The sequence below is a fragment of the Odocoileus virginianus genome, chromosome 3 (assembly GCF_023699985.2).
Source record: "Odocoileus virginianus isolate 20LAN1187 ecotype Illinois chromosome 3, Ovbor_1.2, whole genome shotgun sequence".
Lineage (NCBI taxonomy): Eukaryota > Metazoa > Chordata > Mammalia > Artiodactyla > Cervidae > Odocoileus > Odocoileus virginianus.
The window spans coordinates 24,602,773-24,617,399 of NC_069676.1; the positions used below are offsets into that span (position 1 = coordinate 24,602,773).

Here is a 14,627-nt window from a genome sequence, read left to right on the forward strand (position 1 = left end):
TGAAGCCTCTAGCCTTCCCACCATTCTGGGAGCTATACAGTTTGTTTTCAGTACTTTCCTTCTCTGCTTAAGTCAGAATCACCTTCTGTTTGCTTGTAGTCAAGAACCTTTCGGGACACAGAACCTCTGGACTAGTAACTTAGAATTTAAAAGAGAGGAACTAGGGACTGGATTACAATTTCTCTTATAAATTATATATGGCTCATGAAAGAGTTGAAGGCAAGCTCATTAGCGATGAGATATGTGCATATTTTCCATTGTTGTAAGTAGGCGTGTGTGTATATCCAGGATACACAGAGAAAGACTGGTTTCAGTGGTAGTCTCGAAACAAGGATGGGGAGCCTTACACCTTTATCTAGGTCCAGGTCTAGATAACTTATACAGCTTAGAAAGGCAGGAGTAGAAAAATATAGACATTTTACAAAAACATAAAGCAAAATAATATACATTAAACATATGAAACTGGTTGCCTACAGGAATTGGAAATAGGAGTTGGGGGTGGAGATAAAAGGGAATGCCTGAATAAACTCATGCAGAATGCTGGGCGTATCTGAAGGTGTCTGGCCCACACGACTGGTGCCATTTCCTCTGCCCCTGGGACATCCAGGAGGGAAAGAAACTCCAGCTATGCATCCTTTGGGTTTGAAGATGAGCCTGCCTGATGGTATGGATGGGATTCACCACGAGGCTGGAGCTCCCAGCTCAAACAGGCAGAAGGAAGGGTTGTAAAAGAGAATACCTGGGGTAGGGAAGCATAAGAGAGGATGATAATATTAAACACTTTTTTTTCCAATTGGAATATAATTGCTTTACAATGTCGGGTTGGTTTCTGCTGTACAACATGAATCAGTTATCTGTATACATGTATCCGCTCCCTCTAGAGCCTGCCTCCTCCCTGACCCCCATCCTACCCTTCTAGGTCACTGAGTGCCAAGCTGAGCTCCTATGCCATATAGCAGCTTCCCACTACCTATCTGCTTTATCCATGGTAGTGTATATACGTCAATCTTATCTCCCAATTCGTCCCACCCTCTCCTTCCCCAACCACGTCCAGAAGTCGGTTCTCTGTCTGCCTCTCCATTCCTCCTCTGCAAATAGCTTCAACGGTACCATTTTTTCTAGATTCCATATATATGTGTTAATGTATGATATTTTAAACACCACTTTATAAACAAGCTCTTTTAGTCTAGACCCAATTATACCACAGCAAGATTATAAACAGCTCTGTTTAGGGAGATGAAAAAGTTTGGAAATAGATTGTGGTGCTGGTTGCATAACATCATGAGTGTAATGAATGGTACTGAATTTTACACTTAAAGTGATGAAGTTGGCAAATTTTGTTAGATATATGTCAACACAGTTTAAAAATATTAATGACATACCAAAAGCCATCCAATTGTACACTTCAAATGGGTGAATTGTATCTTATGTGAATTGAATCTCAACAAAGTGGTTTAAAAATTACTCTTTAAGTGTTTAGGGATCTTCGCTTTTAAACATTTGGCACTTGGTGTGAGAACTGTAACCTTTTGGGAACTGAGAAATTGTTACTCCTGTCTAATGGATAACTAACTAGTCACTTCCCTTTCACAGCAGGTTAGATGCATGTGTCTGGGACAATAGTAACACAAACATCTCAAGGTCTGGAATACATGAGGAATTTATCATTGAAAAGAAATAAAATGTAACAAATAAGAATCTAGCAGAGATGGACACACCCACCTAAAAATTGGCAGCACTGTCAGAGGGAAGTTGAGAATATTCAAGCGAAAATGAAAACCACACTTGGCGGTAATTGACTTTTTTTTTTTTTTTTTAATATGTGAGGTTTAAAGGAGAAGTTGCTGGCTGTAGGCCCGCAGAATGTAAGAGCATACTTGAAAGCTCCCGGACTGGATCAATCATAGCGGGAAGAGTCCGAGCTGCGGCAGGAGCCTGGGCCTGCCAAACATCACCGCTGCAGAGGGGTTTCTTTGCTTCCAGACCCGTTCCTGTATCTGCCCTGGACATTCCTATGTCTGTGCCATCAATCACACTGTTTCCTACACCTGGAATGTCCTTTCCACTTATCAACAGCCTTCTCAATCCTACCGATCACTCAAGGGTCAGCCAAAATAGCATTCTTTCCCTTTCCTAGCGCCCAGCTGGCAGCACGCTGCTGAGGCAAACTGAACTGATTTTAAGAGGGAAGATTGCAGACACACCTCTCAGATGTTTGACCAGACAGGGGGTAGGGGATGGTAATCAGGAACATAACACAACTCTCATCGCCAGAAGGGAGAAGACAGCAAAATGTTATTAAGGGAAAAATACCGTCCCTACTGCTAACTACATTCTATAAGTTTAAACTCCCTAGATCACCTGATGATCTTCTTGAATATCAAAGAAGTCATTTTAAAAATAATTAGGTAATGAATTCCAGTTGAGCTATTTCAAATCCTAAAAGATGATGCTGTGAAAGTGCTGCACTCAATATGTCAGCAAATTTGGAAAACTCAACAGTGGCCACAGGACTAGAAAAGGTCAGTTTTCATTCCAATCCCAAAGAAAGGCAATGCCAAAGAATGCTCAGACTACTGCACAATTGCACTCATCTCACACACTAGTAAAGTAATGCTCAAAATTCTCCAAGCCAGTCTTCAGCAATACGTGAAACGTGAACTTCCAGATGTTCAAGCTGGTATTAGAAAAGGCAGAGGAACCAGAGATCAAATTGCGGACATCTGCTGGATCATCAAAAAAGCAAGAGAGTTCCAGAGAAACATCTATTTCTGCTTTATTGACTATGCCAAAGCCTTTGACTGTGTGGATCACAATAAACTGGAAAATTCTGAAAGAGATGGGACTACCAGACCACCTGACCTGCCTCTTGAGAAATCTATATGCAGGTCAGGAAGCAACAGTTAGAACTGGACATGAAACAACAGACTGGTTCCAAATAGGAAAAGGAGTATGTCAAGGCTATATATTGTCACCCTGCTTATTTAACTTATATGCAGAGTACATCATGAGAAACGCTGGACAGGATGAAGCACAAGCTGGAATCCAGATTGCTGGGAGAAATATCAATAACCTCAGATATGCAGATCTCCCTTATGGCAGAAAGCCAAGAAGAACTAAAGAGCCTCTTGATGAAAGTGAAAGAGGAGTGTGAAAAAGTTGGCTTAAAGCTCAACATTCAGAAAACTAAGATCATGGCATCCGGTCCCACCACTTCATGGCAAATAGATGGGGAAACAGTGGAAACAGTGAGAGACTTTATTTTGGGGGGTTTGAAAATCACTGCAGCTGGTGATTGCAGCCATGAAATTAAAAGATTTTTACTCCTTAGAAGGAACATTATGACCAGCCTAGACAGCATATTAAAAAGCAGAGACTTTACATTGCCAACAAGGTCCGTCTAGTCAAGGCTATGGTTTTTCCAGTAGTCATGTATGGATGTGAGAGTTGGACTATAAGGAAAGCTGAGCACAGAAGAATTGATGCTTTTGAACTGTGGTGTTGGAGAAGACTCTTGAGAGTCCCTTGGACTGCAAGGCAATCCAACCAGTCCTTCCTAAAGGAGATCAGTCCTGAGTGTTCATTGGAAGGACTGATGCTGAAGCTGAAACTCCAATACTTTAGCCACCTGATGTGACGAACTGACTCATTTGAAAAGACCCTGATGCTGGGAAAGATTGATGGCGGGAGGAGAATGCAATGACAGAAGGTGAGATGGTTTGATGGCGTCACCGACTCAATGGACATGGGTTTGGGTGGGCTCCGGGAGTTGGTGATAGACAGGGCGGCCTGGCATGCTGAGGTTCATGGGGTCGCAGAGAGTCGGACACGACTGAACAACTGAACTGGACTGAATGGAGTTAGTGGTTTTAACACCTTAATTCCAAGTTATGGACTCTCCTGGGACCTTCCTGGTGATCCAGTGTTTTAAGACTGTGTTGCCAAAACAGGGGACCCAGGTTTGATCCCTGGTCAGGGAACTAGGTTCCACCTGTGGCAACTAAGAGTTCACATGCTGCAATTAAAAATCCCACATGGCGCAACAAAGATCTAAAATCTGCTGTGCCGCATCTAAGACCTGGCACAGCTGAAGTTATGGCCTCTCTTCACAAACTATTCTTCTATAATTATTATGGGAAAAACGCCTTGGATACACATTTTTTTCTCTCCTAGTCTGACATTTAACTTTTGTTGAATTGTTATTCATTGCTCCTTCTGATAACTTCTAAGGAAATGTTTACATTACCTAGAATAGCTGCTTCCCAATCTTTTAAAAATCACGCCCATAAAAATAATTTTCTATTTAGGAATGCAGAAACAAAAGCCTGAGTCAACCATATCCCCAGTCCCTCTGCACAGGGAGCGTATTTATTTATTCATTTATCTATTCAACCGTCCATCCATCATCCATCCCTCTATTCCCTTTGATCTCTATTCCCCACTGTTTGCAGTCCCATAGGCAACCATTTTGATGCATTAAATGCATCTTGTCTTCTGTGTTACTATAACGAGTAGGGTTATCCTGCACGCCTGCATCTTGCACCTGTGTAAGTGACATCAGGATGCCGGCCTCATTCTGTTTCTTCCTTCATTTCCTCAGCCTGGCTTTGGATACCTACAGCGTTGCTGTGTGCACATCTAGTCTGCTACTCAGGACCTCACGGTGGTCATCTCCTACATCAGCATCCCTCCCGGTGACAGGCGCCCTGACTGCATGGATCCCTGTCTCTAAACACCCGTCTTAGTGAATACTCTCACATGTGCCCCCCGAGAGGGAACTGCAGGTCACAGGGAACCTAGACATTCATCACAGTGATGGACCCCATACGCTCTCTAGAATACTCCCTCTTTGGTGCTAAGTCACTTCAGTCGTGTCCAACTCTTTGCAACTCCATGGACTGTAGCCCCCCAGGCTCCTCTGTCCGTGAGATTGTCCAGGCAAGAGTACTGGAGTGGGTTGCCATGCCCTCCTCCAGGGGATCTTTGCGACCCAGGGATCGAATCTGGGTCTCTTAAGTCTCCTGCGTTGGCAGAGAGGCTCCTTACCACTAGCACCACCTGGGAAGCCCTCTCGACTGCCTACGCTCATCTAAAAGCTGGACATAAGGTGTCCTAGAGGCTACAGGGCCAGCAGCACTTTGTGTGAAAAGGAGAATATTTGCACAGCACACTGGGGTGAAAAGGCGGCACTGCTCCTTAGAAGAAAACGGGTCCCTGGACTCCTGTGGCCACACCTTTGCAGCCTCCCTAGGGGCAGAAGCATCCAAACCTCTTAGCCTGTAAGCCCTTTCTAAGCATTTCTCTGCAGCACTGGGCTTCGCTAGTGACTCCGTAAAGAATCTGCCTGCAATGTGGGAGATCCAGGTTTGACTCCTGGGTTGGGAAGATCCCCTGGAGAAGGAAATGGCAACCCACTCCAGTATTCTTGCCTGGAGAATCCCATGAACAGATGAGCCTGGCAGGCTATCATATGTGGGGTCGCAAAGAGTCGGACACGACTGAGCAAATCTCTGTCTGTCTCTGCGGCACCACATAGATGAGGAAATGCCAGAAGAGGGTACCTCCCTCCCCATCTCCCACTGTCTCCTTAAATGTGAAGTCTCAGGATTCTGTGGAATGAGGAACAACTGTTAAATTTCTCAGGGTGGCACTTACTGTACCCGCATCCCCAGTGGCGCAGAGGTGTCTTCGGGGAGAACTCCCGGTCACACCACTAGCAGACATCATCACTTCCAGTGTTCCCTCCCTTCCAGCGCCACTGATGCTACTGCTTACCATCCTGCCACAGTCCTGGACCAAATGTGGTTACTTCCAGCTTACGGGAGAAGCTAAGCACTAAGGATAGGATAGTCAGAGCTCCACAGTAGACGGTGTGAGCAGGAGCTGGAATCCAGGCCTGCTTGTCTACAAACCAGTTTCCAGGTTCTACAAAACCTGGAAGATGCTGCAAGAAGAAAGGGCAGAAATAAGGCTGTGGGAGAAGGGGAACATTATGTGCAGATCTAGAGACTCCAAGACTGGGCACTGCAGATTCCCAGAAGAGCATGGGTCCCTTCCTTTTGTTCTGTTACCCCAGGTTTCTGGTATTTCAGTCTGGCAGTTGAGATACAAATATATCAACTCTGTTTGGAATAATGTGATGACCTAAGAATCAGGGCATTTGCTTTGATACATTTCTTTTTCTGTTTGGTGTTTTGTTTTCCTTCAGAGGTGTAAATTGAGTGACTAATGTGTTTTCACAGTCTGTGGGTTGAGGTTGACAGAACGAGTAAATTAGGCTTTTTTTTTTCTGTTACTAAATAATGGGGAAAAAAACAAAGTCAATTTTTTAAGAGAACTATAAAAAAAAGTAAATCCCAGCTGATGGGATGATAAGGAGATAAATAGTTCAAGAGATGACATCTTCATTTATTCATGTGAAATATAAGTGCTTGTTCCAGTCCAGAGTGAGGATTTCTAGGACTCCCATACATATTAAATTCTGGGAGGGTCTTCCATGGTGGCCTGGGTCCCAGTGCAGGGGGCCAGGTTCAATCTCTGATTGGGGAACTAGATCCCACATGCTGCAACTAAGAGTTTGCATGCCACCCACATACTGCAACAAAGACCTGGTTCAGCCAAATAAATCACTTCTGGGAGAGAAAGAAGCATTTGCCTATATGTGTCTCTAGAAATGACGACAACTTATTAATCAGGCAGGAAACTACCTGTGCAGGCCTACAGTTCGCAGTTTCTAACAACGCCGGGAACTGCAGATGGAGGCGGGCTGACACAGTCCCCTTCCTAGGAAAGAAGTGTTCAAATCCAGGGTCATCGCAGGCATGCTGAGCTCTTCTCTGGGTTTCCTGAAAAACATTTTGACAGTCTTTTCACCTCGGGACTTGCATTAGATGTATCATACCCAGTATACCATATAGCTATAGGAAACAGACAGGATATTCGTGTGAGACAAAAAAAAATAGGTCTTTAAACAAGCACAGGCTACCAAACCAGAGACTCCAACTGCCGTATTTATGTGCGTAATATAGGCATTGCTAATTATGGTTTTCCACCTTTACATTTAGAAAGACTGTAGATAGTATTTTTGGATGTGATGAAGAACAATGATGTCAAAATATATGTACATGTGTCTACACACACACACACACACACACACACAATAAAGAATAGAAGCCAACTAATATCCATGGCATAGAATAATAAAGATACCTTTGAGACCTTTAAAATTTTTTTAAATTCTATTTTAAAAGCTAAGTAGATAAGCGATCTGTCTTTGATTGTATGTTTATAGTAATTGCAAGTTGTCTGCCTCTCACCTATCTTCCACTGCATATTAAGATGCCAGACTCACCCTCTATTTTCCTTTGGTCCTTCCTCTGACTCATATCACTGCACCAAGCCTTAATTTTTTAAAATCTTAGAAATAGTGTATTAGGAAAAACATAACATTTAATGTGCTCATTGCTGTACTATGGAAAATAAACAAAGCTTGACTTTAACTGTAACACGAGGTTATTGTATTAAAGTCAATCTGTGGTGGGCAGTGGACCACCCCCCTCCCCTCCCGCCTTCTCCCTCCTCCCTTCGCCTTAAGAACTTCCTAGTGTTCCCAGATGGGTGGGTTCTCCTAAGTCTCGTTTCCGGTGCACAGTTCTGTCCTACAAGAATGGCTGACCAGTCCGGAGCAGAACCCTGAGCAAAGAGGGGCAACCGGTTTCTCTTCCCCAGGAGGTACCTTTTGACCAAGAAGTGCTTGAAGCAGCAAGCCCTCTAAGGAGAAAGTCCCCGACTGTGTCTGGGTTCACTGAGGTCCCCAGAGGTGCCCCGGTCGTGCCACGTCAAGGCTTGCTGCCCACTCTCCCCTGCACGCAAGGCCATGCTTGACTATCGTCCTACAAGGGCCTCCACCCTTCAGGTTTTTGCTCAAGTTCTCTTTGTTTTTACTCACTTGTAAGCAGAGAAAACTCTAACACAACACACACGCTTCATATGTCATTATTTCCATGCTAACATGGAATTTATGTTTTCTGGTAGCATGAAGATCATAGACTTATCTTCTACCTGACACTGTCCTTTATGAAGAACCCCAAACAACCTCAGCTGACATGTTTAGAATTATCTGAAGTAGGTTAAAGCAGTATGGTTAGAGCAGGGTGTCTCAGTGGTAAAGAATTCACCTGCAATGCACACAACATGAGTTCGATCCCTGGGTCAGGAAGATCCCCTGGAGCAGGAAATGGCAACCCACTCCAGTATTCTTGCCTGGGAGAACCCCATGGACAGAGGAGCCTGGTGTGTTCCAGTCCATGGGGTCGCAAAAGAATCAGACATGACTTAGTGACTAAACAGCAACAAAGCAGTATAAGAGAAAATAATTTAAGGAATTTTAGGGAAATGTGGGGTTTATTAATCTGTACACTAACTTTAAAAAAATTCCTTTAGACTTTCTTTTCAAATCCCAGCATCACCCAGGAGACTATTTGTGAACCATCATTAAAAGCCATTCAACTTCCTATAACCAAAGGAGAGTCTTCATTTTGGCTTAAGCACCAGGGATAAATGTCTTTGCTGACCTACTCAGGATTTAAAAGTGCTAAGTCATTTTATGGCAATGAGGTTTCAAAAAATTTTTAAAAGCAGGAAACAGAGCAGAACTCTCACCAACACATGCAGACTACAGTTGCAGCCACAAAATACATAGTACCCCATTTTGCCACATTCACTGGACTGGATTAGATTGTCTCGTAGGTTCAGTTAACTCTGAAAAGTGAAAGTGAAAGTTGCTCAGTCCTGTCCGACTCTTTATGACCCCATGGACTGTATAGTCCATGGAATTCTCCAGTCCAGAATACTGGAGTGGGTAGCCTTTCCCTTCTCCAGGGGATCTTCCCAACCCAAGGATCGAACCCAGGTCTCCCACGTTACAGAGGGATTCTTTACCAGCTGAGCCACAAGGGAAGCCCTGGGAGTACTTAATAGGTGCATATTGTTTGGTGTGGGAGTGGGCAGTGTAATTAACCCGGAGTCTTTAATTCTTCTCGAGTTCAGATGAAAGCAACCATTTAGGTTTTGTCTAACATTTAGGGTGTGTCACCAACTACACTAATATCAAAGCAAGCACCTCTGGATTCTTCTTCAGGATCTCTATCATGAAAACTGAGTGTATGGTTCTGTTCCTCCCAGGCCCACCCCCTGCTTCTGGAAGCAGCAATATCTTGCTGAGCCTGAAAATCTCTATTGAGGGCACAAGTAGGCATCACAGAACTTATCTGATCTCCATTTTGCCCCCAAATAAATGGCTTAAACCTGCTGACAGTGTTTGGTAAGGTTAGACGTGGTGACTTGAGTTGGAGTTCCAATCTGTCCCTAACCAGAACATCCTTTTACTGACCTTAACCCCTTCCCACCAATTCATTAAGGTTCTTTAATCCTCAAGTAATTGTTTATGACATAGTAAACGGATTCTTAGGCTTACCTTTTTGTGAAGATGTCTTAAAAGCTCACACCCTCCCTGGCTTAAATGAGAAATTCAAACATGTCCTAGGGATCTTCTGGTTGAGTTCAGAAACAAGTCTAATTGTCAGCCTGAACTGCCAATTCTCATCATGCTGTGAATGAGTCCTTGAGTGTTAGAACATCATCCAATTCATCTTTGCATCCCTTAGCACCTACCATCATGTGGGCTATTAAGAAGCTCAATAAATAAATATTTGTCAAATGAACAGATCCTTTTTATCTTTCCTATTAGAATTGAGTTTTCAGAGGGAGTAAGAACTATATAGACTTAAACTTTAGATTCCACACCATACAGACAAATTTCATGAAGAGGGAGACAACTTAAGACATACCACAACACATATTTATTGAATTCAAGAAAAGTAGTAAGTTTGACAAATACAGAGATATTTCAGTATTCAGTCAAACTGTAGTGCCTGAACAAGGTATTAATGTATTAAAAGACCACTCAAAAACCCAGGACTTTGCACCTGGAACCAGAGTAGCCCCAAAGTGAACCCCAGGGTGTTGGGGGAGGGGAACTGGGGGCGGGGGAGGAATGGGGACGTGAAGCAAAGTCTCAATCAAGTGAGAGGTGGAACCCGCTGAAATTGCAATGACCGGATGAGAGTCAGCCCCTCCCACCTCCACAGGGCTTCCTAAATAGTCACCACCCCCAGGCTCTTTAAATGGATGATAGTCAAACCAAAACTGTCATCAAAGCTGTTAGGCTTCTTCCCCTGTTCTTTTTGCACCGAAGGCATAGCAGGGAAAATAAAATGACAATATAAACCATAATAAAATAGTGCCCGAGAAGGAGTGACATTTATTGCCTTTGGCAAGTATCCACTGAACGGTTTAACTCAGCATCTCCTCGGCTCTGTAGTTTGTGTGAGGGGAGGATTGATTGCATTCCTTCTCTGCAGAAGCTTTCACTCATCTGCGTCTGAAAATAACTTTTTATCTGGAGTTTAAGTGAGACCAGGTCTAATGGAATCTCATATGTGAAATTTTTAAAGTAAGAAAACAAGAGACAAAACCCTAGTAGAGCAAGCGTCCCCGGATTGTATACTTTAAAATCATAAACCACGACATTTATGCTATGTGAATTTCACCTCAATTAGAAAAAAGATTGTCGAGCAACCACAGTTTGCTCCTAGAATCTTTTAGGGCCCTGCAATTTGTCCATCCTGCTTTGTGTCTGTAAAAGGATGTGATTAGTCTGACTTTTTGTGAACCGTGGACTATATAGCCTGCCAGGCTCCTCTGTGCACGGGATTCTCCAGGCAAGAATACTGGAATAAGTTGTCATGACCTCTTCCAGGGGTTCCTCCCAACTCAGGGATGGAACCCAGATTTCCCACATTGCAGGTGGATTCTTTACGCTCTGAGCCGCCAGAGAATACCTGTAAAGGGATGGACCACACCAAAATGAATTTGGCACTATGAGGAAGTCCTGGACTCAGAATCTTAAGCTTACAGCCCCAACTCTTCTACATCTTGGGGATCTTTTAACCTCTCTCTGCCTTTGTAAAAAAATAAAACTCCCAGATTGGAAATATCTGGTCACTTCAGTCTCCACAAGAAGTAAATTGGTTTATTTACAAGCAAGAGCTGTGCTTGTTTTGGTAGCATATATACTGAAACTAGAGCAATACAGAGAAGATTAGCATGGCCCCTGCACAAGGATGATACGCAAATTCATGAAGTATTCCATATTTTTTTTAAAAAAGGAATAATTATTTACATCTTTATTATCTTTCAAAAGAGCTCCTTTCACATTTCATCATCAGTTAAGTCTAGAGATCCAGTGCTTTTTGCTTCTCTTCTTTTCAAAGCTATTTATAAGGCCTCCTCAGACAGCCATTTTGCTTTTTAGCATTTCTTTTTCTTGGGGATGGTCTTGATCCCTGTCTTCTGTACAGTGTCATGAACCTCCGTCCGTAGTTCATCAGACACTCTGTCTATTGGATCTAGTCCCTTAAATCTCTTTCTCACTTCCAGTGTATAATTGTAAGGGATTTGCTTTAGGTCATACCTGAATGGTCTAGTGGTTTTCCCTACTTTCTTCAATTTAAGTCTGAGCTTGGCAATAAGTAGTTCATGATCTGAGCCACAGTCAGCTCCCAGTCTTGTTTTTGCTGACTGTATAGAGCTTCTCCACCTTTGGCTGCAAAGAATATAATCAATCTGATTTCCGTGTCGACCATCTGGTGATGTTTATGTATAGAGTCTTCTCTTGTGTTGTTGGAAGAGGGTGTTTGCTATGACCAGTTCATTCTCTTGACAAAACTCTATTAGCCTTTGCCCTGCTTCATTCTGTACTCCAGGGCCAAATTTTCCTGTTACTGCAGGTGTTTCTTTAGTTCCTACTTTTGCATTCCAGTCCCCTATAATGAAAAGGACATCTTTTTGGGGTGTTAGCTCTAGAGGGCTTGTAGGTCTTCATAGAATCGTTCAACTTCAGCTTCTTTAGCATTAACAGTCAGGGCATAGACTTGTATTACCATGATATTGAATGGTTTGCCTTGGAGACGAACAGAGATCATTCTGTCGTTTTTGAGACTGCATCCAAGTACTGCATTTCAGACTGTTTTGTCGACTCTGATGGCTACTCCATTACTTCTCAGGGATTCTTGCCGACAGTAGTAGATATAATGGTCATCTGAGTTAAATTCACCCATTCCAGTCCATTTTAGTTTGCTAATTACGGAAATGTCGACATTCACTCTTGCCATCTCCTGTTTCACCACTTCCAATTTGCCTTGTTTCATGGACCTCACATTCCAGATTCTTATGCAATATTACTCTTTACAGCATCGGACCTTGCTTTTCCATCACCAGTCACATTGGCAACTGGGTGTTGTTTCTGCTTTGGCTCCGTCTCTTCATTCTTTCTGGAGTTATTTCTCTACTGATCTCCAGTAGCATATTGGGCACCTACCGACCTGGGGCGTTCACCATTCAGTATCCTATGTTTTTGCCTTTTCATACTGTTCATGGGGTTCTCAAGGCAAGAATACTGAACTGGTTTGCCATTCCCTTCTCCAGTGGACCACATTTTGTCAGAACTCTCCACCGTGACCTGTCCATCTTGGGTGGCCCTACACAGCATGGCTCATAGTTTCATTGAGTTAAGCAAAAGCAAAGAAGAAGAGGAGAGATATACCCATTTGAATTCAGAGTTCCAAAGAATAGCAAGGAGGGATAAGAAAGCCTTCCTCAGTGATCAGTGCAAATAAATAGAGGAAAACAATAGAATGGAAAAGACTAGAGATCTCTTCAAGAAAATTAGAGATACCAAGGGAATATTTCATACAAAGATGGGCACCATAGAGAACAGAAATGGTATGGACCTAACAGAAGCAAAAGATATTAAGAACAGGTGGCAAGAATACACAGAAGAACTATACAAAAAAGATCTTCACAACTCAGATAATCACAATGGTATGATCACTCACCTAGAGCCAGACATCCTGGAGTGTGAAGTCAAGTGGGCCTTAGGAAGCATCACTACAAACAAAGCGAGTGGAGGTGATGGAATTCCAGCTGAGCTATTTCAAATCCTGAAAGATGATGCTGTGAAAGTGCTGCACTCAACATGCCAGCAAATTTGGAAAACTCAGCAGTGGCCACAGGACTAGAAAAGGTCAGTTTTCATTCCAATCCCTAAGAAAGGCAATGCCAAAGAATGCTCAAACTATTGCACAATTGCACTCATCTCACACACTAGCAAAGTAATGCTCAAAACTCTCCAAGCCAGGCTTCAACAATACATGAACTGTGAACTTCCAGATGTTCAAGCTGGATTTAGAAAAGGCAGAGGAACTAGAGATCAAATTGCCAACATCCATTGAATCATCAAAAAAGCAAGAGAGTTCCAGAGAAACATATTTCTGCTTTATTGACTATGCCAAAACCTTTGACTCTGTGGTTCACAACTAACTGTGGAAAATTCTTCTCAAGAGATGGGAATACCCAACCAACTGATCTGCCTCTTGAGAAATCTGTATGTGGGTCAGGAAGCAACAATTAGAACTGGACATGGAACAACAGACTGGTTCCAAATAGGAAAAGGAGTATGTCAAGATTGTATATTGTCACCCTGCTTATTTAACTTATATGCAGAGTACATCATGAAAAACACTGGGCTGGTTGAAGCACAAGCTGGAATCCAGATTGCTGGGAGAAGTATCAATAACCTCAGATATGCAGATGACTCCACTCTTATGGCAGAAAGTCAAGAAGAACTAAAGAGCCTCTTGATGAAAGTGAAAGAGGAGAGTGAAAAAGTTGGCTTAAAGCTCAACATTCAGAAAACTAAGATCATGGCATCTGGTCCCATCACTTTATGGCAAATACGTGGGGAAACAGTGGAAGACTTTATTTTTGGGGGCTCCAAAATCACCGCAGATGGTAACTGCAGCCATGAAATTAAAAGACACTTGCTCCTTGGAAGAAATGTTATGACCAACCTAGACAGCATGTTAAAAAGCAGAGACATTACTTTGCCAACAAAGGTCCATCTAATCAAGGCTATGGTTTTTCCAGTGGTCATGTATGGATGTGAGAGTTGGACTATAAAGAAAGCTGAGTCCCAAAGAATCGATGCTTTTGGACAGTGGTGTTGGAGAAGACTCTTGAGAGTCCCTTGGTCTGCAAGGAGATCCAACCAGTCCATCATAAAGGAAATCAGTCCTGAATATTCATTGGAAAGACTTACGCTAAAGCTGGAAGTCCAATAATTTGGCCACCTGATGTGAAGAGCTGACTCACTGGAAACGACCCTGATGCTGGGAATGATTGAAGATGGGAGGAGAAGGGGATGACAGAGGATGAGATGGTTGGATAGCATCACTGATTCGATCGACATGAGTTTGAGTAAGCTCCGGGAGTTGGTGATGGAAGGGGAAGCCTGGCATGCTGCAGTTCACGGGGTCATAAAGAGTCAGACACGAGTGAGTGACTGAACTGACTGAATCTACAGATCTTATTCAAGCCTTTCCAATTGTTGAAATAATGGCTTTTATTTACTTATTTATTTTAATGTGACTGCTTCCAGTTTTTAGTTGAAGCACATGGCATTTAAGTGGCATTGTGCAGACCCAGTCATCGCTGCATATGAACTTAGC

General features: G+C 43.0%; 1 non-coding gene across 1 annotated transcript; it reads left to right on the forward strand.

The window, feature by feature from the left end:
- The first annotated feature begins 11,111 nt into the window (after nucleotides 1–11,111).
- LOC139034504 (U6 spliceosomal RNA) lies at nucleotides 11,112–11,218 on the forward strand. The gene has a single exon (XR_011487050.1). It is a non-coding gene; the product is annotated as a U6 spliceosomal RNA (small nuclear RNA).
- Nucleotides 11,219–14,627: the final 3,409 nt, after the last annotated feature.